This window comes from Taudactylus pleione, unplaced genomic scaffold, assembly GCF_031769625.1.
Source record: "Taudactylus pleione unplaced genomic scaffold, aTauple2 ptg000230l, whole genome shotgun sequence".
Classification (NCBI taxonomy): domain Eukaryota; kingdom Metazoa; phylum Chordata; class Amphibia; order Anura; family Myobatrachidae; genus Taudactylus; species Taudactylus pleione.
This window is the reverse complement of record NW_028284632.1, coordinates 8,911,907-8,936,922: the sequence shown is the minus strand read 5'-3', so window position 1 is coordinate 8,936,922 and position 25,016 is coordinate 8,911,907. Positions and strand designations below refer to the sequence as shown.

The 25,016-nt window shown below is 42.7% G+C and overlaps 1 protein-coding gene across 2 annotated transcripts in view; it reads right to left on the bottom strand.

Annotated features, from left to right (window-relative positions):
• RABGAP1L (RAB GTPase activating protein 1 like) overlaps nt 1-20,725 on the bottom strand; it is a 427,010-nt gene extending 406,285 nt beyond the window's left edge. Inside the window, exon 1 of one of the 2 annotated variants that reach the window (XM_088479336.1) lies at nt 20,554-20,725. The gene's annotated coding sequence lies outside the window, so the exon portion shown is untranslated. Of the gene's footprint in view, nt 1-4,544; nt 4,565-20,553 lie in introns of those variants that run through there. The other variant, XM_088479337.1, reaches the window with a different exon arrangement.
• Between the last annotated feature and the right edge of the window lie 4,291 nt (nt 20,726-25,016).

Genomic DNA, 25,016 nt, shown 5'->3' with positions numbered 1-25,016 from the left:
CTGCTAATTTGAGTGACAGGATGAGGTGTTTGTGGGTGGTAACAGGGGAAGGTGCTTGAAAACGGGTAGTGGAGATCCGAACGCAGGCGTGCCAAACGGTCAAAACGGGCGTTTTAAGGGTGTGCATAATTAACAAAGCAGCGTCATTGACCACGTCACTTGGCTGTCTTTTAGCCTGAACTGCTCGCATGATTGCGGTAAGAAAATGCTACCACAAGAATAGCGAGCAGTTCATACGCTGTTCGATGTACTCGATTAATCTAATAAATAGCGGAGATGACGTATGATGCGAGCGGCCAGGGGGCGTTTTTTTCAAAATAGTGAGCGCATGTTTCGTTGGCTCGCTTAGACATAGAGGCGTCAACAGACCGCAAAGAGCGAGGGCTTAATTTAAATATCCGGCCCCTTTTTCAGAACGACCGTCCGCAAATAGCGTCCGGCTCTGAATCAGGCCCTAAGTCTCTATACTACAAAATTTAAGTTTTATACTTAAGCAAAAATTCACCACGATGACACAGCCAGTATTTTTTTTGTTAAGTAGACAAACAATATTAAAAATACATAGGCCCCCATTTAACAACGAAGGCAAATACTGGCGGAATTTATTGTTTATTATCAGAGATGCAAACAAAAAATTCACTGGTATTTACCAATACTTACCCTTCCGGCGAAGTCCCGCAAAGTCTTTGTCCTCGGCGAGGTACTCCGCTGGGCTGCTGGCAGCTTAAAGCTGCCAGCGACAGGGCTCTGTGTAATGCGCATGCACAACGATCCGTCTGCTCATGTGCATGACATGGGGACCCGGCAGTGATTGGAAGGCTTCACCTAAGCCGGAAAGGCACCACCGGGTCTCCATTGCCGGCAATGGGGAGCGCATTGCTCTCGCCATCTAAAAGATGGGAAGAGCGATGCTTGACAAGCAGCGGTAATCTTAGATTCCCACAGTTTATTAAATCCAGAAAGGGTGGCATAACCCCTTTAGCGAGCGCTAAAAGGGTTCTCCTTCGTTGTTAAATAGGGGCCATAGTTGGTTAAAGTAGTAAGATTAAGGTTTTTTACGTAAGAGGGTAAATGTCAGTAGCAAAATGGGTGTACTGAGAACAAAATGAGGGTTTCATAACGGTAGATCACTAGACTATATAATTTACGGGAATTCCCCACAAATTATAATTAGAAACGAAAACCACAGTATCAATCTAAAACAAAAAAAATGCACACATTTCCTGCAAGTCCAAGGCTGCAAATCATGAGAGAGAATACGCTCATACAATGACTAAACATATCCAATTGTCTCAACTTTTTCCTCCAAATAGAAGCCTGGAACAAAATGCTACAAGTGACTTAACTTGCCGCCCTTCACTTTTTCCAACCAAACAAATGAACAGTAAAACCTGCAGCTGTTATCTTTGGCTTAGTGGATAACCACATTTTACGGACATCTTGACCCAGCAAATTCAGCAATAAATGAAGCTGGTTAGGTGGGGGCAAGGCTAATACTAAACACTGCACCATAAACAATGCACAATGTATTAAGCCCATCAACGTACCATTATTTCATGGAATTGGTATGAAATACCGCCGGCCGGTTCGATTCCCGGCAGCGGCAGCCCGACATCAGCAGAGATCCCGGCAGCGGAAGCCGGACAGCGCTGGAAATCCCGATCGTGGATAGGTAAGTATTGTCTAACCTAACCTAACCCCCCTAACCCTAACCCTCCTTAGGGGTGCATAACCCTAACCACCCCCCCAAGTGCCTAACCCTAATCCCCCCTCTAAGTGCCTAACCCTAACCACCCCCTTCCCCGCTGCCTAAACCCAAGTCCCCCGGGGGGGTGCCTAACCCTAAGTCCCCCCCGGGGTGTCTAACCCTAACCCCCCCTCCCCCTAGCCTAACCCTAACCCTCCCGGGGGAAGTGCCTAACCCTGTCCCCCCCGGGAGCCCTAAACCTAACCCTCCCCCCACCGCGGCTGTCCGCTTGCGGTGCCCGGCATCACTACGATCTGGATGCCGGGCGTCGGGGAAATGCCGGGCGTCTACGGCATTTCACCCTTGCCGGGATATGACAGTCGGGAAGCCGGCTGCCGGTATTTAGGCAGTCGGCTTCCCGATTGCATACCTTATTTTCATGCCGACATTTTACTCTTGGAGTTCAATCAATTCGAAAATCAAAGACTAGCTGACAAAATAATGTGTAATAAGACAGGGTGTAGACCCGCTGGTGGCTGCAGAAAGCTAGTTGAGGTTTAGGTGCTGTGGATTTCTCACTCAGGATATCAGTCTATTCCTGGCCATAGAGACAAGAAACATGAACCGTGTTGTTCTAATCAACACCTGTGAAATGCTACATTAACAATCACAGTTTAATAGTATACAAGATACAATATGGACAGCACAGACGGTGTAATGGTTACTGCCTCACAACACTAAGGTTGTGGGTTTGATTCCCACTATGGCCCTAACTGTGTGGAGTTTGTATATTCTCCCTGTGCTTGCGTAAGTTTCCTCCGACATCCCAAAAATATACTGCTAGGTTAATTGGCTCCCAACAAAAATCAACCCTAGTGCAGTGGTTCCCAAACTTTTTTGAAAAGAGTATCAGCATTGTTTTCACAGCACCCCTAAGTTTGTTTGTTATTGAAAAAATCTTTAAAAAATGTAGTAAAGTCAAGTAAATTGTGCCACCCTTAGGTCCAGTTATGTGGTGGTGGACAGGTTTGTGCTTCTGTTTGTCCACATATTTACATTACATTGACCATAAATAATTTGATTTGGTGCTGGACCACCAACCTGAGGCACCCCTGCAAGTGTCCCGAGGCACCCCAGGGTGCCACGGCGCACAGTTTGGGAACCACTGCCCAGTGTGTATGTGTGTGAGCATTCGATAGGGAATATGGATTGTAAGCTTCCCTGGGACAAGGACTGATGTTAATGTCCAAATGATATGCGCAAAGCACTGTGCGCGCTATATAAATTACTAATAATAATATAGGTGTTGGACAAAGCAGTAAGAAGTGTCATGATTCCATGTCCCAGTCGAAAACAGAAGCAGAAAAACTGTTAATCTAAAGCAGCGGTGCCCAAATGGTCTACCACTCCTATAAACACAACCACAAAGTCAGGTGATGCTGTACAATTGCAGCATCATGTTGGGCACACTACAATAGAGCAGCCATAGAAGACCTCACATTGCGACTTATAGGAGAAGGCAAAAGAGTTGTTTCCTGAACTAAATATACACTATATGCTATATACTGAAAATAATGGTAGGCACAATATATCGGCCGATCTTGCGATACACAATGGATTGCAACATCCATAATAATCCATTGCAACCACGATGGATCTTGCGATCCACGGTGTAGTTACATTAGGCATTTAACAATATATCGCGTTGGCAGATCATGCAGTGTGTAAGCGATGTGATATTATTATTATCATTATCCTTTATTTATATGGCGCCACAAGTGTTCAGCAGCGCCTTACATAGTACATAGAACTAAAAAGTGAACAAGAAACAAGTAACTTACAGTACATTACAGTGCAAGACAAGGACAGGATTTATATACATTGCTGCAATAGCGATTAAAGCACACACAATAAGCATCCGGGAGTTGGCAGTCATGTGTTAGGTGCCCTTATGGGGAGTAAGGAGTAGAAGAAAATGTAAAGAGAAGCACATGGGGGCAGAGGTCCCTGCTCGTGAGAGCTTACATTCTAAAGATATCCTTTAGGTGTGTGCCCAGTTTTAGACTGACAAGCCAAGCAGCAAAGCAATGGGTGCAAATACATTTATTTTTTTGCATGCAGGGTAAATACTGGCAGCTTTTACGTGTAGCCTACAAATGCTGGGCAGCTTTAGGTTTACACAGCAATTTAGATTGAGTTTGGACACCACCCTCTTCAATCTAAATATCTCTGCACATTTTATATCTGCCCAACCTGCAGTGCAACATAGTCTTGCCCAGGTGCGAAGTTGCTTGCACTTTAAAATAAAAAAAAAAAGAATCAAAATTTTATAATATATATATATATATATATATATATATATATATATATACACACACACACACATATACACACAGGTGTGAATATATATATTTTTTTCTCTTTTTTTTATTGCTTTGCTCCCAGCTCTAAATCATCTCCAATACCTTTAGTCAGCATAAAATACTAATCTTTTATTTAGACATGTATCTATGGAATTTTAAGATATGTGTTTACATTTTTGGGTAATCATTTTGCTTGAAAAGAAAGGAATGCCGGTTTGTAAGAGTAAAGCTCTGTCTGGTTATACAAAATGCCCAAACACACACATTTTTGCAGAGATAATAGCAGGAATTTCAGAGCATTGATAAGGATTTAACTTATTTAACTACTTTCAGAAAATTAAATGATAATTATCAGACAAATAGTATGGAATTGACTTAAACCCTTGCTTCATTGTTACACTACACTCACCTAATAATCCCTCTTTCTTTATGTTTGCTTCCTTCTAGCTTTAATACATTTCAAAGCAAGCTGTAATCTAACTAATCAGGTTTACCGCCGATTGAATGTCTTAGATCTCCGTCATGCCAGCTCTGTGTCTGCTCGTCCGTGACTCACCATGCTACACGTACAGTTTGTCATTAGATCATATAACCTAGACTAGGCGGACTCTCTTCTACGATCACGAGCGACGGCTTCTGTCATCTCTGGTTATAATCCACTGGGTTTTATGTAACACAATTCTCTGTAGTAGTTATTAACAACAATGAGGCAAGTTATCTTATTAGCTTTAAATAGCAGCCTTATAAAATAAAGCACCTATTAAAGAGAGCAGATCTCTCAGATCTTATGGTACAGATTTTATGGTAGTATACTTAAGATAGCAACCTAGATAGACGTTGCACACTACACAATGAAAAATAAATCACTTATTTGGAACACATTACACAACCAAGTTCTCAGCAATATAACGCAAATTAAGTGTAAAACAGTCTTTAGTCTTGATAATGATCAGCAACAATTAAACCAGTTTCTCTATTACTCAGATGGTGCTGTTCCGGGCCTACCAGAGTTAAACCAGTCTGGCATGCCCTTGCGCCCAGTGCTGCATATAACGTTGAGATAATTAACATTAACTGCACTGGCTCTGCTGAATTTAAATTGTGGTCTTTATGCTGCTAGCTGTATTCTGTAGGTACCGTACATTGTCAATCACATTCTCTAAAAGACCTATGGTCACCTGGGCTCATGAAGGCACCCAAAGAAGTTGCACTGGCTCCTAGTCAAAGACGGTCTGCCATTGTGGAACAGAAGTACTGGTCAGCTAAAGAGACACTTTTGGCCTAAAAGACAGTCATGGGTTGAATATGGGATGGAAAATTAAATGGATTATACTTTATGTCTGTGAATAGTACTATCTGCGCTTGTTATCAATTCTGAGGGAGGTAAGTAGGTATAATAATACAAGTTGCAGCCTGTAAAAAACTAACCAGCTTCCTCTACTGGTGATGATTAAGCAAAAATGGAATGTATTACTGGTACAATCATTATAGAAAAATAAGCAAGTTAGAGGGAAATAACAATGGGGAAAAAATGTAATAAGGAAAAGTAATAAGGAGAAATAGAAAGAAAGTAATCCACTTGGTGTAGTACAATATATTTAATATGTGTATAGATAATAAAAAAAAGGCGAGATATGCCTTTACATAAGATCTGGTATTAAAATATACACTTAATAAATCACATCTAATAGTCTGGATATGGAGGACTATATCCAACAATTTAAAACATACAACAAAGGTATAGCCTGCAGAGAGGCAACATATAATTGAGAAAACCATAAATAACATTAGAAGATATGGGGCTCATTCAATTCAATGCGAATTGAATAGCACTGGGAAAGAGCTCCTGAAGCTATTCAATTCAGCGCACTGTTAAGCCCGACTGAAGGATCTCTTCTCGCACACCTCCTGGGATGCGAGCAGAAATCCAATAAAACTCCAGGCGCAATGCTGTCTTCTGCCCTTAGCGCGGAGGAAACAGCATCGCGGCAGGCACTTAAGTCGGAGAATGCCAGATCTCTCAACTAAACACCATGTTTAAGGCGCGAGAAAATGGGCATTCTCCGACATAACAGCACGCTGAATTTAATAGCTCAAAGAGCTCCTTCCCGGCGCTATTCAATTCACATTGAATTGTATTGAGTCCTCAGGATCCAATTCATTATGGATCGCTATTGCGATCGCAGCTGCGATTACGCACACATACGCTAATGTTTGCAACTGCTCAAAGACGCCCACTACTGCTTTCTCACATCCGTAAGTCCTTGCAGTCCTGCGTATATATCGGTAACATTGAGTGTAAAATCGGCCCCTCACGCAGAATTAAAGCAGGTCTGACCTGTCTCAGAAATTGGAAGTCTACTCGCACGCAGAGAGTACTCAAGCTGCATATGCCGTCGCAGTGGCTAATTTATGCACGCCAATCTAACGGCATTCAATCTGTCAAGCACGCCAGCGTTTCTCCGATCACTCCCCCATCACCACTCCCAAACACTGACGTCCCGTTACTCACTCTGCATGCGTGATCGCTGTGCAATTGCAAAGCTACCTAGGTACGTCGAACTTACCCTGCAAGGAACATAGAGAGGTGTATCTACCCGAATCAAGGAGATCAGATACCACCCTAACACCTCCCTCTATCCATGGAGAAAAGCGAGAAAAGCTGGATTGTACAAGATTTGCAGACATCCCAAACAGAGCACATAAAGGCAATAACTGGGTGTGATCGTGGAGATACAGGTCTATACGGGGCAGACGTTCCTACAATGGAAGACACAAAGGGGATACCACACAAGTTAGCTTCCACTGCAACCCATCTAGGTAACTTGGAAGAACGGAACTAGCTAATGTCAGACTTAAATGGGTAGCACAGTAATAGAGATTACTACCAATGGTTGCCACCATTGGTAGTAATTCAGCCAGACTTTCTTGAGCCTTCCTCCGCAGGGTGCCTCCTGATATTTGGAAACTTGGACAAACTTTAGTAGCTGCCCTCCAGAGGGTGTCATCTAGGTACAGCTCTACGGATGTCATGGTGGGAACTAGACAAGGACTTAAAAGAGGAAGCTCAACCACCAGATCCCTGTTCTATCTTGTAAATTTAGAAAGACTTACTAGGAGTCTCTACTCTGGCTTGAATGGTCCAGGAAAGATAATGCCTTTGCTTAACATTAAACATTTCCTGTGTGTGCTGTAACTAAGAAAATATCTATTAATGAAATAAAAGAAAAGTACACTTGTACCTTCCCAGTTGTTTGCCTATGTGATCTTTAACTCATAGGCGGTGCCGGACACCCTCAGACAGCCCATAAGGCATCTTCAGGCAGCTGACAAGCACTGAGTGGCCGAAAGAAGCTAAACATTACAGTGTCTTCAAGAAATGAACAGAACTGCTTTGTAACCACCTCCTGGGACTTTTCTTTCAAAACTACTAGAATATGAGGTAAATCAATCTGCTCCTTCACGTAGAACGCCACTAGCGTTAAGGAGGGATGGTCAGCAAAGGAAATGAAAGAAACAAAAAAAAAAAAAGTGGAAAGGATAAAACATTTCTGCAGTTAAAGCCTAAGCAAACACAAAATGGTGCAAAGGCTACTTGTATGCAACTCTTCAGTAAAAATAACCACGAGCAGGCTTTCACCTAGTTTATAAGAGAAGATGTGGACACAGATTTCTGTGCCGTTTCTCATTAATCTTAAAACAAACTGTAGCTAAAGAGCAGACAGTTCTGTAGGCAGGTCCGATTATAAACTAAGAATAATTACATGATTCTGTCATTAAAAGATTATGGGCGTTCTTAAGAGGGCATCAATTATTTAAGAAGAAAATGTGTCAAACACAGAGGGCATTGACAATACGTAGGGCCAAATGTAATAGCCTGCGATTTGCGTGAGCCGGCCCAATTCCAGTGAAATAGTCACCAGATTTAAAGCACCAATTAGTTTAAAGGCAAAACCAGTTAGGTTTTGCCATTAAACTAATTGGCGCTTTAAATCAAGTGGTTATAGAAAATAAACCTAGTTTTCAGCAGGCAGGGCGCCGGACCTAGAGATAGGGCACTTCTGCGCGTGGCCGAAAAGGGGGCGTGGCCAAAGAAAAGGGGGCATCTTTATGACGCGTCCTCTTTTCATTACTCCTGGGGGCGTGCCCGGCACTTACGGACATGCCGGGCAGCCTCCAAGCGCTGCGGTCACTGTGAATGGATGCCGGGTGCATGCGCCTGGCATCCATTCACCGGCGGTCACCGCTGCACCACGTTTTGACCACCCGCGGGACACTGCGACCCGCCGATGCAGTCCCTACAGGTTTAAAATGAGCAGGACCAGTCAACACAGGAGTAAACGATTGCACAGTCAATACAAGCAGTGAACAACAGATGTATCCAAATACATCTTACCTCCGTGCACTACAAGTTAAACATAACGCGAGAACACCTTGTGACTCAGTAGCGCTGAGCCTCTCTTCGTGCGACTTTTCACCATCAAATGTGTTGTATTCGCCAAACGGTGTGAACAGGGCGTACAAGCAGCTTCTGCCATATAAAAAATGCTATGTGGGCATGCCTATATTCTGTGTGCGACTGCGGGCATGCCTATATTCTGTGAGCGACTGCGGGCATGCCTATATTCTGTGTGGGACTGCAGGTGTATCTACATGTGAAATGCTACTTTACAGTGAAGAGTTGGATTTATCTCTCTGTGTGAGACAACATACTAGAGATTGTAAATAAATAACAAAATCTGCCTCAAAAGTATGTTCGTAGCCATATTTTAAATTGTATTTGCAATAGAAAACAAGTAAAAAATAGCTCCTTTAAATTTGCACCCACAGAAGGGGGTTGAAGGAGGTCAGGGCAATTTAGGGCTGCAGGTAGACCAAACAGCCTGTTTATAAGGGACGTGATAATGTTCATTGTTGCTGTTTAGCACTGGGTAGAGAAAGAGGAGGGGGGATACCGATAGGGAAGTAATGGGAGGGGTTAGGAATGGCCAAAGAGCGGGAGAAAAGACGTTGTACTGGGTTGGTTAAAAGGTATTTCATAAAGTTCAAAGAAGGTTGGAGACAGCATGAAGCAGGGCCTGCAAACGTCCCACCCATTCAAACTCAAGTATCATTTATTATTTATTTATTAACAGTTTCTTATATAGCGCAGCATATTCCGTTGCGCTTTACAATTGTAAACATTAATAGAACAAAACTGGGTAATAACAGACAGATATATAGGTAGCCATTATGCGGAAGTATTCCAATTCCAGATGGAACACTGCCATAGAATGTTTAGGGGTTTACGCGGCTATGCTGAAATCTAAAAGGAATCAGGAGGGACAATCATTGAAAATGAGGAGTGAGTTTTTCCATAGGGCAGAGGTTCCCAAACGCGGTCCTCATGGCTCCCCAACAGTTCAGGTTTTAGAGATATACATGGTTGTACGGTAATTTTCTATGATGTTAGCAGCATTAATTGTGGGGAACAATGGGAAAAATCAGTCTGTACACCTAAAAAGTGAAAACTAACCGTATAGAAGTATATGAGTGGCCAAAAACAAAGTTTTCAATTGAATTGGTCAGTAAGCGGAAGTGCACATAGCCGCGCTAAGTGAAGTTACTGCATGACAGGTGCGTTAACTCAAGCCGATATAAACTATTTTAATGCAGACAACTAAATATACCCCTTGTTGCTTTGCTATTTATAGTGCTCATTTTAGCACCGTGCACCTGTCACACACAACCTGTGCAGTTCCTCTTTCCTGCCTGGTGTCATACAGGTCCTCATCAGCTCCAGAGGTTTGCTTGTTATAGCTAGTCACGTCACATGAAGATAGAAAACAATATTATACGCCAACAATGGTCCACAAATAACTACTGATGAGTATGTATATCTGCTGCTTCCTCATAGGGCACCTGAGCCCTACTCCATAGCAAGGTGGGAAATTACTGCAATCAGGCGCAAGGTATCCCCTTTAAAGTTACAGCAGCACTCAACACTACATGGTGCGAAGTGAGGGACATGGCTGGGATCCCTAGGGCATGGGATGTTGGGGGCATCCCATGCCCTAGGTCAGAGGTTGCCAAACATTTTTGAATCACGGTGCCCTAGAGTATCAGCATTGTTTTCACGGTACCCCTAAGCCAATAGTTTGTTATTGAGAAGTTCAGAAAAAAAATGTAGTAAAGTGAAGTAAATTGCTTACCTGTCGTCCTTAGGTTCAGTTATGTGGTAGTGACAGGTCTGCGCTTCTTTATGTCAACATATTTACATTACATTGGCCATAAATATATTGCTTTGGTGCTGGCCAACCAAACTGAGGCATCCCTGCAAGTGTCCCGAGGCACCCTAGGGTGCCACGGCGCACAGTTTGGGAACCACTGCCCTAGGGTTATGATGCAGAATAGTAATAAATAAAGCGGCAACTTTTTTTTTGAGACACATATGGGGTCATGGGTTGGTGTAACTTCTGGATGCAATAAGAGGGGAGGACATTAGACATTAGTCAACAGGATGCAGTCAATATCCCGACCGCTGGGATTCCGGCGAACAGAATCCCGCCACTGGCATCCCGACCGCCGGAATCCCAAAAGGTAAGTAGCAGGATTAGGGGGAGGGTTAGCGACACTAAGGGGGAGGGTTAGGGTAGGGAGAGGGGAAGAGTTAGAATACTGACCGACAAGTGTTGGTATTATAACCATGTCGAAAATGCCGGCGTCAGGATTCTGTCAAACAGGAGAATTACCCAGTGCTCGTTCGAGAAATCCTTAAATCTGCATTAAGCCAAGGAAATTATATTTGATAATGTAGAGGAATGGGCTAACATTCCTTTCTAGAACAGCTGAGAAAATACTTAAATCAGCTGGATTTCGCTTGTCTTTCCTTCCTAATGGACAATAGATAAAAACAAGATATATATTTAAGTATGCCACCAAAAGAAATGGTGCATACACACAGTCAGTTAGCAGGACGATATAAACAATATAATTTATTGTTAGATCGATTATATCGTCCAATTTTTAGCCCCTTCCAACCCCCAAACGACGGACGATGCGCAGGCATGGATGGTCGATAACGATAACTACCATCGTCCGTGCATGCAGTCCAACCTGGTCGATATCGAACAGGTTACTATAGAGACCCGCGATCAACGTTTAGTCGTTTAGGGGTTGGTGCTGTGCTGGATGTTCGCTAACGATCATCCAGCAGATGCAGGACAATCAGACAACGATATCTTTATCGTTGTCTGATCTCACAGTGTGTATCCACCATAAGTCCTATGTTCTAAATAAGATTCATAATAATAGTAAGTCATATTATATAACAGGTTACTGTTTCTGCAGGCTGCATAAGTCGAAACTGATATGAAGTGAATGCATGTCACAAAGTGTGTACAGGTACAATGTATAGGCCCAGCCTCCTACATTCTTTTGGGGACGGTCAGTATCAAAGCGCTTTTAAAAAGATGTAAGAGTGTGCACAAAAGGCTACAAATGTATTGTGTACAAGGCTTAAGAATTGTCTCTGAAGCTTCAGCTGAATGACACAATCCTTGCCAATACTGAGCCAGCCTGGAAACTTCTGCACAGTCTCGGCTGCTTGCCAATATTCAGGGTGCATCATCAGGAAACGGACAAAACATATGACGCTATTGGTATTAAATTACAGCAAGACCCAGGAAAGCTGTGCCAATTACATGATCACCACTTCCACTTAAAATATTCCTTGATATTCTATATAAAGAAAAGAGGACCACACCTACTACTGCTGCAAAAATGGACCAAACAATGCAACGGTTTCACTTAACAGAGCGGACCTGACACATTATCCCTTCTTATCCCTTACCAACAACAGAAGGCCTTGTAGGCGCCCTTACATTTGCTCTGCCATTATGGGGTATATTTACTGAAGTGAGGGTTTTTAGAAGTAGAGTTATTGCCCATAGCAACCAATTTGATCCGACTTATTTATCTAGCACCTTCTAGGAGAGAATAGCTAGAATCTGATTGGTTGCTATGGGCAATAACTCCACTTCTAAAAACCCGCACCACTTTAGTAAATATACACCTAATGGTGCATACACATGGTCAGATTTTTCTTCAGATCTGAACGATAACGATTTAAAAAATCGTTCAATCAAAATATACGTAAAGTGGTAATTTTGACCACATGGTATAATACAGAGATACTGGAAAATGGCCATCCACCATTCTGAAGGTAAACTATAGTGTTTCTAGCTTGTTATGAGATGCGGGAGTGTTTTTTGCATAACACAATCAATATATGGTTCATGCTTTGTTATATATACTATTATTCTAAGATGCTGACTATTAGGTGGAAATTCTGTTTATATTGTATGACATTTAAATTCTTTCTATATTATTATGTCATAGAAATGTTATAATTACAAGTTATATTGAGAAATGTAATCTCTGTCTAAACTGTATAATAACAATAAAAATATTATTAAAAAAAAAAAAAAATCTGAAATATCTGACATGCCTGAACGATGGACGATGAATGATGCGCGTTCCCGATGGTCAGATAGCGATATCTGACATCTGATGTTTGCGCAGTCAGACTTGGACGATTCCATTCATTTTAATGCAGTCAAAAATCGTTCAAATCTTTGGTAAAATCGTTCAAATCGTTCATCTGACAAATCTGACCGTGTGTATGCACCATAAGGGTTTAATGCAGTTAGTTGCGAGCCGCACAATTTTCTATTGTATCGGCATGGAAACACCAGTAACGTCCCCATCAACTCTCTTAACTTACGGACTTTTGTACGCAGCCCTATAGGACAACAAACAAAGAGCTAAACGTTTGGGGCTACCGTAAGTGTAGCATATGCACGTACTTACTGGCGAGGCTATACAACTCACGACTAAATCGACTTCTATGAAGCAGATTCGGCTAGACGTGAGATTCATTCTGATGCTTGCCTGACGTGTGGCTGCATTTACAGTTGTTACAAGTGTTGCTTTCTCATTTATGGTGCATGAGCAAGGTTGTCATGCCCTAATATCACATACATTGGGGGCAATTCAATTCAGCATGATTTCTGAATAGCCCGGGAAGGAGTTCCTGCAGCTATTCAATTAACCGCACTGTTAAGTCTGACTACAGGATTTCTTCTCACCCTCTTCTGAGGTGCGGGCAGAATTCCGACTTAAGTGCTGGCCGTGATGCTGTTTTCCAGCTTAGCGCGGCGCTAACAGCCTCACTGCCGGCACTAGTAGGAGAATGTCCGTTAGCGCGAATAAACACCCAGCTTTAGGCGCAGTAATTAAATCACCCCCATAGTGTCATCATGTGAGGTTTCAACAGAGGCTGGCAGCTAAATGAATCTGCACTGAAAAGTAAAAAAAATGTATATAAACAAATAGACCTGTACACATCCTTCCTGCGTTTGTTTTGTATCAATTCCAATAGTGTCTGCTGCTTTCAGAAGCATTAAAGCTACATAAAATGACAGCAACACTCATTAAGCACATAGTACAATATACTGCAGGGAAGCTGTGGACACATTAATGAAGGTGCTTCAAACGCTCAATTAAAATGAGGAAACAGTACAAGGTTTATCTATGCTTTCAACCACTTTCACTGTCCCAGTCTATGAGCCATTGTAAACTCCAATCAGAACTAATAGAAATATTTGCAGAAAGAGTGAAATGCCATATGATATGAAAAGAATATTAAAATATATTTATATCAACTTATAGTTAAAGAGAACATTCCAAAAATCCTGATTGCTCCATTTTATTTCTGTTATTGTTTTAGCAATATCTAGGCAAAAAGACTTGTAGTTGGTTCAGGGCAGGATTCAATTAAATGCGTTAATTAACCGCGGGCTAATTGGACTGCCGGGCTATTCAATTATAGCCCACTGCAGCCTGCACTTAAAGCGGATTTCTGTTAGTGTCTGATTTCTGTTAGAGTCTGAGGGAGGCACGGACAGAAATCCACTGTACGTGCCCTTATCGTCGGGTACTTATCCCAAAGCCTATGGGTTAACACACGTTAGCCGCAATTTTACCACACAAGGAAAAGAGGTTGTAATTGAATAGTGGCTACCATCCTAATCCTCATGGCTAACTGAATCCACCCCCGAGTACTACATTATGGTGAAAGCTGTATTCAACTTTATTTTTCCATGTTCTGCACGGTTTCTTTTGGAAGCTAAATAATGCAGCTGCGATACTGAAAGTTAACATTATTTTTAAACAGAGGTCTTATAAGGTAGGATATAAAAAATGTTTAGATACAAAAGTAGCGTACTATTTACAGAAGAGTCTAAAAAAAGCACTCTAACTTCTGTGTAGCTGCCCACTGTAATAGGCGCTTATAGGAGGCATGAGAAAGCCATGCAATACAAGCTTTATGACTAATACACACACGCATACATAATATGTAAATGATGAAAGTACAGTAAAGATGTACTGAATCGTGGACCCAAACTCTGCTGTGTGTCCATCTACATTTTTTTGCCACCATCTCATGACGAAGATGGTCTCCCATATTTCTGCTCGCATTCTCCTGTGGTGCGAGCAGAAATCCAACTAAACTAGTGCCACAAGGCTAGTTTAGCGCGTGGGTTAATAGCATTGCGGCTGGCACTTTAGATGGAGAACGCTATTTACATCCACTAAATACCGGCATTAAGCGCTGCAACCTGCAGCTCCCAACTTATGGTGCATACACGGTCAGATCTTTCAGGTGAACAATTTTACCAACGATTTGAACGATTGAACGATTTCAGACAGTATTAAAATGAATGAAATCATCAAAATCTGACTGCAAACACAGACGGTGTCAGCTATCCTTATCCGACATGCAGGAACGCGCATGGTTCATCATTGCAGGCCCACATGTCAGATTTCCTTTCAGATATGAATGAGTTTTAAAATCGTTATCCTTCATATCTGACAACAAATCTGACCGTGTGTATGCATAGCGCAATGGGGACAATAGAATAGCTCCAATACCTTATTCCGTGCGCTATTAAATGTTGCAATTTATTGAATTGCCCCCTATCACTCTTTGGGGGCAATTCAATTGAACGTGATGTGAATAGCGCCGGGAAGGAGTTCCTGGAACTATTAAATTGTCCTCCTTGCGCCCTAAGCTGAGTGTTTAGGCACGCTGACCGGCATTTTCCAACTTACATGCCGAGCGTGATGCTGAAAAACAGCCTTGTGGCCGGCACTTTAGTCAGATTTTTAAGCAGAGATCCTTTAGTCGGACTTAACAGTGCGGTTAACTGAATAGCTTCGGGTACCCTTTCCCGGCGCTATTCACACCGCGCTCAATTGAGTTGCCCCATATAAGATATATTAATGTCGGTTCTGTGATTCTGTTGGGCTGTGTCACAAATATTTAATAGAAAAGACCTCGCATTTTATCATTATAAACAAAAAATCAGTGACTTAAATGAGGTATTGTCATTACAACATATTACGACAAGTAATTTAAACTTAATATGAGAGCAGACATATGAACACTTCTCGGATGTCAGTACACCACGCCAGCAGGAGAATAATGACAGACCCCTCAAGGGGTCACTACAAGCTAACACAGCTATCTTAATGGTTCATTTTCGTCTATTACACATGCATTACAGCATCAAACACACGTCTGCAATACAAACAAACTAGACTAATAGTGTAATTAAAATACAACTTGTAAAAAGGAACACAGAAAAACAATTACCTCTAGGCAAAAGAATTTATATAGCACACATTTATTCCTTAATGCAAAAGGGAAGATAACAACTATAGGGTTAGATTCCTTTTGTGGAACTCCACTTTTGGACAATGCAATTTAGACCAACCCACCCCAGAAAGCTATGTAAGTAGGCCTTGAGTAGAAATCCCTAAACTATCACCTATACAGCTCCTAGACAAGCATATTTTACTACATGTAGTATAGAGAACAGCCAGGTATATGTAAGGCCGTAAATTTTACAGGTGTTAGCGCAAATTAAATTAATTGCATAACAAAAGTTAAATGCAGGTAATGGTAATCCAGGGGATGTAGTCATGATGTCGACAGTGAAAGTGAAGTTATTCAATTGTTTTTGCACGCCCGATCGCACCTTATCCCCATCTAAATTGACTGGGGTGATATTCAATTTGGGGTTGGGGGGTTGTGCATGTCACCGCCAAAATAGATCAGGTTTTAGCCACTTAAAGTGGTTCAATCCATCTAAAGTCCTAGTTAATGTGCCCAAACAGCAGTTTGGGTAGCCAAAACCAAGACTTTTTGCCGATTTCTGACGGCCATCTCAGGAGGATGCGAGCACAAATTGAGCTATTGTACACGTCAACAGGAACAATTGAATAGCTGCCATCTGGCGCGCAATACTACTGCGGGCAGTGACAGGAACTTTATTCCCCCCGTGATGTCTATATTTATAATATCGACACCAGAAGGTCGACATCATAAATTTTGACACAGTATATGGTCCACAACATTTGTTTTCTTCCCCTGGGGAGGAAACATTACCCCATCTCTCCCCTGTGAAGGAGCTGGGGAAATGTCGGACAGTCGACCATGGAACTGCATACACTGTCATATGCGGCTGACCAATGATCGGACCAGTCGGGGATATTTTGTAAAATTTCTCATGCCCAACTGTCCAATGATCGCCAGTCATGGTCTCGGCCATACACCATGCACTTATTGGCCCCATCTGCCGATAATTGCATCATGTATGCACGGCTTAAGAGTGGGAGGTCGATTACATATCAGGGATTGCTTTTCATTACCATAATTTATTTTTAAATCAACTGAAGGGCTCAAACAATTTCTGATGTGGCCACATCATCTTTTACATAGCAGAACTTTCCTGTCCGCTATCTCATAATAGACCCCAAAAAAGTTCCAGTTGTACTTCGTGCCAGCACCACAAGCCTTGGTTGACGTAAACAGCTATGTAAGTGACCATTCATGGGTTGCAAAATAACATTCTCATCAGTGGGGTCTTTTTTTATATAGACTTTGGGGGCTGTTCCACTTAAAAACATTAGCATCTGAGACATGTCTATGCGTTCTTATTGCCAGCCAACATCTTAATCATGGTAATAAAATATCTGCAAAGCATTACTTTTAGAATAGAAACCAACTTCATGTGACAATTTTATAAGGGGGGGGGGGAAGTTCACTCTGTATTGACACTGAAGGCTGGTGTGCTCAGAGGGACTTGTATCCCCATATTAATGTACGTTCTAGCTGCACAGTGATGCCAACGAAAACACCTCAGATCACAGATCAAAGCACGTTTATAAAGGTGTTCTCCATCCAAAACAATGTTGTTTTTTATACAGTGTGCAGCATTTAAAAACCGACATCAACAAACATACACTTAGCCAAAGGGCATTCAAAATTACTAAAGTGTCTTTCTTTCCACCATGTAAATAGCTGGAAAGCTACTGAATACACATAGATATACAGCTATATAACCTTATTTCTTATTATAAGAAAAGAAAATACAGGTCACTTAAAGGGGGATATTTTTATGGTATGAAGAACAAAGATGTGCTTTAACTAAATGGCCACTAACCAGGTAGCAGTCTAATGTAGTCAGACTAATGAAAGCTGACATCTGATCGACGTAATGTAGTTTTGAGACCGGCAGCTGTAATGCCGCCGGTCTAAATCCCGACAAGGGACTTAACATAGGCGACGAAATACCGACGCCTATCTTAATCCCGCCGCTGGAATCCAGAAGGACGCCAGCCCGAATGAGGTAAATCTGGGGCGCCCTTAACTGTTAGCCGTGGTAAGGGGGCTTAGGTTTAGGTAGCATAGCAGGGTTAGCGTTAGGAGTGCCTAACCATAACCTAGGGAAGTGGGATAGGCACCACTGGGGGGGGGGGGGGTATGGACTAAGGGGGAAGGTTAGGTTTAGGCACGAAGGGGCGAGGGTTAGGGTGCAGGGTGGGTTAGGGTTATGGGGAGAAGGGGGAGGGTAAGTACACTTACCCGACCCCTGTCAGGATACCAACCATTTCTGCATTTTGACAGGAGGCATCCCGACAGTCGGTATTACATACCGATTCCAGATAGACTGCCATAGATCACAGCACACATGATGATGCCAGCTGTTGTGGAACTACACATCCCAGAATGCACTCCCACAGAAATGTGCATGCCACAGCTGCTGGAGTGCAATACATCGTCTGCTGGATAGAACTTATTTCCCCTTCATCCTAAGGACCTGGAAGTGACATGGAGTGATGGCGAACTGCGCTTTCATGCCCATAAAGGCCACCAAAAGAAGAAATGTCTTCGCTCACCACGCTTCGAGCACGGTGGCTCGCTTTGCTCACTACAGGTTTATATTCCCCCCTCTATGTCCACTTGGATAGTAAGGAATGATGTTGGCAGTAACCGATGACGTCAGGGTCTGCTCGGTGAAGGAAATCTAGACACTGCCTTGTCTGCTGTTGACTTATCACTCCTACATTTTGTTGGACACACCAGTTCAGAATTATTGATTATCTGAAACTCATGAAATATGCTAAATGCACACAGCATTAAACTTTGTAAACACAACATAAACCCATCCTCTTACAGTTGAAGATTTCTATTGAAAATAGACAATGAAAACAGCAGGCCATACATGTATGATCTATTAACCAATACACAAAGGTTTTCATCCGATAGCACTATTAACAGTAACATTTGATCCAAATCCTATTAGTGACAGGAAGCGCAGTACTGCACCATTACTCATCATGGATGGTGACCACAGACCAGCGACTTAGATTTGCCCTACTTTAAACTTTTTGCAATAACTGGTAAAGCCACAACGGAGAAGACAAATGAGAGTATTGCTGCACAGTTTTAGCTTGCCAATACTGAAATTGGTTGGTAAACATTTTCCAACATAGATACAGTTTACAGACAGGGTTTCATTTTAACACTGGACATCCAGAAGTATACATACTAAAGTTTGAGTTTTTAGTGGAGATGTTGCCCAAAACAACCAATCAGATTCTAGCTATTATGTTCTAGAAGGGGTATACAATCGGGTAGCCGGCTGCCTTAATACCGGCAGCCGGCTTTCCGGCTGTCATATCCCGGCGAGGGTGAAATGCCGGGCGTCTAGACATTTCCCCGACGCCGGGCGCCGTGAGCGGACAGCCTCGGGGGGGGGGGGGGGTTAGGTTTAGGGCACCCGGGGGGACTTAGGGTTAGGCATCCCGGGGGGGACTTAGGTTTAGGCAGCAGGGAAGGGGGGGTTAGGCACTTAGAGGGGGGATTAGTGTTAGGCACCCCTAAGGAGGGTTAGTCAATACTTACCTATCGACAACATCTCCATCTATAAAAGTCCGCACTTTAGTAAATATACCCCCCCCAGTATTTTAAAAGGAAAAGTCCAATGCAGTGCCGACAGATCAGCTTGTCAACAGGCTCTGCAAAGTCATTTGCATCCCACTCAAGGCTGAGGCCTGGTAGTATTTTCAACCATTACCATATCTGCAATAATTTTACCATACCTTTGAGAGTTTTAAATTGTATTGAATTTTGAGTATGACAGTTCACTAGTACAGTACCTACAGAAATTACTGAGGCACTTCATACTTACTGAACCAAAAGAGCATCCAGCTTTGAGAAGGCAACTTGTTATGTAATTAAAGAAACACTCACAGTTGCCACTGTCTAATCCACATAAGTAAATATACTGTTTTCTGCATTACAAATATAATTTAAATACCAGTGTCCACAACAAATGAGGCAAAAGGTTGCTATGTGCATTAGGTGACTGAGCACGTTGATAAGTTATGATGAAGCTGGGCAAAAGTCAAGCAAGTTTTTGGCAGATCATATTGGAGCTACTGTACAAACAAAATGACCTTTCAAAAATGTCAAAATGGGTAAACAAATCATATATGGGTAAAAAAAAAAGTATTTAATTTGTTAGGGTACAAATGAATCACAACCACAGGTGATGCGCAATACATATTTGAAAGTGCACTATAACCCTTGTAAATTAGGTGGTATATGCCATAATAATATAATAATCAAGCTCAATTGGAAAACGAGCAAAGAATGAAAATTTAATAAAAAGACACCCCTCTGAACAAACCGGGGGGGGGGGGGGGGGGGGGAGTTGGCTTCTACAAGGGAGATGCATTGCTACACTTATGGTATCTGTAATATGTCCAACCCAGAACACTGCACATGTGTAACAATGTTACTGCCAGGGGGAAATGTGGCATACTTAAAGAAAAAAAACCTTTGTTATGAGAGCATAAGTAATATGTGCAGAGTGTCCCTCAGTACCAGCTCCCAATACCAGCCCAGCTCTCGCTGCCAGGCTGGCACTGATGAACTCACCAGACTGGCACATATGGGACAATGACAGGAGAAATGTGGAGGGGGAGGGGGGACGCACTCACCACAGGTCACCTGGTGCCACCAGCGGACCAGAGAGTGAACGGGGCACACATGTAACACAAACACCCCAGGGTGATGGGATTGGACCTGCACCCCTGCCATTTCCTTACCGAGCACAGCAGAGGGCTTCCCTTTCACGTCCGCTGCCGTCCTCCTCTACAGAGGCTCATGGGCCCACCTCTCCGTCCCGCTTCCTCTCTCTCGGTACCGTCCCGGTGCACGTTACCAGTTACTATGTCTGTGCAGCCCCCCCCTCCTCTCTGTATGTACTCCTTCTCTCCTCTTCCCGTTTGCGCGGGCACGACGCGCGCCCCCGACACAGAGACGTCAGCGAAGGCAGCAGCAGCGCGCGCGGCGGGGTGGTGGCGTCGGGGGCGCGCATGGCCGGCCCAAGTCCCATGACTGTGCCACTGCCATGTCGTCCACAGTCCAGGGTGACTGACCAGTCCTCTCTCTCTCTGACTGACCGACCGCAGACCTGTGCCCATTTCCCAACCACTGAGACACTGCTCATGCTGCTAGCATAGGAGTTGTCATAATTTTTTTACTTAATAAAAGCAGACATCCCTGATACATGAAGTTTGAGTTCTAAAATGTGCACCATACTATGTGGGGCATACACACGGTCAGATTTTTCTTTTCAACGATATCGTTTGAACGATTTTGCTAACGATTTAAGGTGCATACACACTAGACGATATGCTCCCTGAGCGATATCGTCTAGTGTGTCCCCGGCAGGCTGTGCTCAATGTCGTTCATGACATTGAGCACAGCCGCTGAACGATATCATTAGCGATATCGTTCAGCGCCGGGCTCTCTCACCCATTCCCTGACATGCAGCAACCTGACGAGGTCGTCAGGTTGGCCTGCATGTCAGCCCGATGAACGAGGATGACGAACGACCCGCGGGAACGCGCGTCGTCGTCATCGTTCATCTTTTTTGTGTTAAACATGGACGATAAAGTGGACGACTGAACGATATCGTTATCGTTCAGTCGTCCACTTTAATCGCCCAGTGTGTACGCACCATTATGGAGCATACACATGGTCAGATTTGTCAGATGAACGATTTGAACGATTTTACCAAAGTTTTGAACGATTGAACGATTTTTGACTGCATTAAAATGAATGGAATTGTCCAAGTCTGACTGCAAACACATCAGATGTCAGATATCGTTATCTGACCATCGGGAACGCGCATCGTTCTTCGTCCAGATATGTCAGATTTTCCTTCAGATATGAACGACTGAACGATTTTTAAATCGTTATCGTTCATATCTGAAGGAAAAATCTGACCGTGTGTATGCACCATAACTCAATGATTTAAACAATATCTGAAGAAAAAGAACGACATCTGACAAATCTGACTGCAAACATGTCAGATATCATTCTCTAACAAACGTGAACGCGCATCGTTCATCGTCCATGCTTGTACACAAACAATTTTTTCATCAGATTTGAACAATTTTTAAAATCGTTATCGTTCAAATCTGATGAAAAATCTGACCATGTGTATGCACCATAATGGAGTATACACACGGTCAGACGAACGATTGAACGTTTTGACCAACGATTTGAACTACGAACGATTTTTGACTGCATTACGCTGCCCATCCAGTAGGCGATTATACCTAGCGATGGAGTGATAACGACAGTCGTTATCGCTCCATCGCTTGGTAATAGCCCGCAAATCGGGCAGTATAAGGTTAAAAACGATCAGCGATGCGCGCGCCCGCTTGTCGTTTTTAACATCAATCATCGGCCGAACATGACGGTCAATCTGACGACCGCCGTCAGGTTGCCCTTTTCGGGGATGATTGATCTGCATACACTGAACGTTCAGTGCATGCAGTTCACCCCGCGGGAGACGACGGCTTCGTAATTGTGCCATCATCCCCCGCATCGCCTAGTGGATGGGCAGCTTTAAAATGACTGAAACTGTCCAAAACTGAATGCAAACACATCAGATGTCAGATATTGTTATCTGACCATCGGAAACGCGCATCATTCATCTTTCAGATATGTCAGATTTTCCTTCAGATTTGAACAATTTTTTAAATCGTTATCGTTCAGATCTGAAGAAAAATCTGACTGTGTATGCACCATATCTAAAGGTGCATACACACACAACGATTTTTTGAACGATTATCGATGATATCCTTTATCATTCAATCTTTGAAAAAATCGTTCACTTTCTGAGTTAACATGATTAACGATTATCATTCATGCATGTTCACGTTTGTAGTCCAGTCAGACTGACCAACTGAATGATTTTCATTAAGGGAATATGCAAAAATCGTTTGTAGTTCAAAAAAATTGTTCATTACACTTTAAAAAATCTGACAGAAAATCGTTCATAAAATCGTTGGTAACAAAATTGTTGTGTGTGTATACAGCTTTTTATAGGCCACAAATAAACGTACAGTACATCCCAACTCTCTCAACTTATTTAGGACGTTGTGCGCCTTTGTCCTGGGATGAGCGGGTTCCGACTGCACCTGACACTGATGTGTGCATCCAAACAAAATCTCTGCATTTGGGGCAGCCCACGCTTTCTCATGTGACTTTCGGCTCTTTATTAATCTTTTTTTACTAAAATAATGTAAAAAAGGGTGTTTTCACACCCTTTTCACATTATTTTAGTTTCACTGAAATGAATTAAAGGGCAATTGTAGTTTTTATGAAAAACAACTCCAAGACCTTTAATTCTCATTTCTTTAGCAAGCAGATTGCATTCCCATACTTATAGGCCCGTATTCAATTTGGGAGCGAAATGCCAGTGCTGGACTATTTCGCTCTACATCGCAGCTTTTCCGGGGATAAAGTATCGAGCGCGTGCCCGCTTTATCCCCGTATTCAATTAGGAAGCAGCGAAAACGGGAGAAGGTGGAAAGGTAAGTGTCGCAAAAAATTCAGGAATATTCAGGAAATGTCCCTGGGTCCCCCCTAAAGTTGTCCAGACATGGGGGTTCACTATGGGTACCTCCATTTCAGCCTGCTGAAGGAAGTCGGGGATTGTAATAGCCGCAGCAGGTGCATAAATGCGGCTATTGAAGAAGTGGTGAAGAATAGCACTTAGGTGTTTGTTTGTTTTTTAAATAACCTGTTCCATCAAATTTGGGGTACATGAAAATGGGTGCAAGCATATTTTATAGTCCCTAAAATTAGTTTTAAAAAAATCTTCAAAAATGTACCTGCCGCTACGCCGGCAATGAAGAAAACACCTGCCGCATATAAGGGAACCCCTCTGGATTTAATTTGGCTTTTTTATAAGTGTGTTCTGTATTTTATTTTATTTTTTCACTCCAAATTTAAAGGTAATTTTTTTGGGGTGTCCTGATTTTTTTTTTTTTCTTGACATATCTTTTTTAGGGGACATTCCCAGGGGTGCAGGCTATTTTTTTTAAGCCTGCCCCCCTAAACCCCAATTCTGCACTTTTTATCGCCAGCAAAAGGCTGGTGAAAACTTATCCCAATTTTTTTACATTGACTTTTTGCATCGGCGAAAAGTCAAAGTGATTGAATACGGAGATAATTGAAATAGGCGAAAATGACGTCATCGGCGATAAATTATCGCCGAGTCCGACATTTCGCTTCAAATTGAATATGGCCCATAATGGGAAACGCGATCTGCCTGAAATTTACTGAGGGGGAATTGTGAAAAAATACCGGGTGGGAGCCCTGCTGTAACCTCCCCATCTGGAGATGGCGTTAAGCAGGGTTCCGTCCGGCTGCTGCTCCGCTCTGATAGGCCCTCTGTGATCAGCTTTGTGGTTTAAAAAGACCACAAGTTGAGTGCTGCAAAAAGAAAAAATATAATCTAACACCTGCAGCTGGGGATCGGTGACAGGTGAGCTCTCTTCTCTGGTCAGCTGGTCGCCGGGGCTCCTGCACTGTGACCCCAGTCAGCTGTGCTGTATACCGCATACTTGCCTACTTCTGAAAAAGCATTTCAGAGAGATTGTGAAAGTAACACCTATGAGCGCTTCGGTAAAGTGGGCGTGTACTGCTACATCTGAGAGGTGTACCATAAAACTGACTTACAGCCAAATTCAAGCGAGCCCAAAAGCAGTTAATAAGATCTATTTGTTGATGGCAACACATTAATACTCTTCTGAAAATGCATGTAGCAATAGGGATCATTGTGCCTTATAACCAATGCAGGGAAATGATACTAATGATCCCATTTGAATGTGTATATATATATATATATATATATATATATATATATCTTTTTTTTTATATAACAGCTTCATAATGGAAGTAAGGTGCAATCAGGGAGATTACTACACTCTTCAGGGAGTCAGGGAGATTGCTACTATTTCAATGGGGTCTCCCTGACAATGAGGGAGAGTTGGCAAGTATGGTATACCGGCATCTCAGTTTACAGCACAACTGACCGGGGTCACAGACCAGGAGCCACGGTGACCAGCTGACCCAAGGAGAAAACTCACCAATCACCATGTAAGTGTCAGCTGGGGAAAGGGGGGTTGATTCTGGTGGTAGAAAAAAAAAATACAGTGAACAGTGGGCCTGATTCAGCAATAATCACAACTGCTAAAGTGCACGCAGA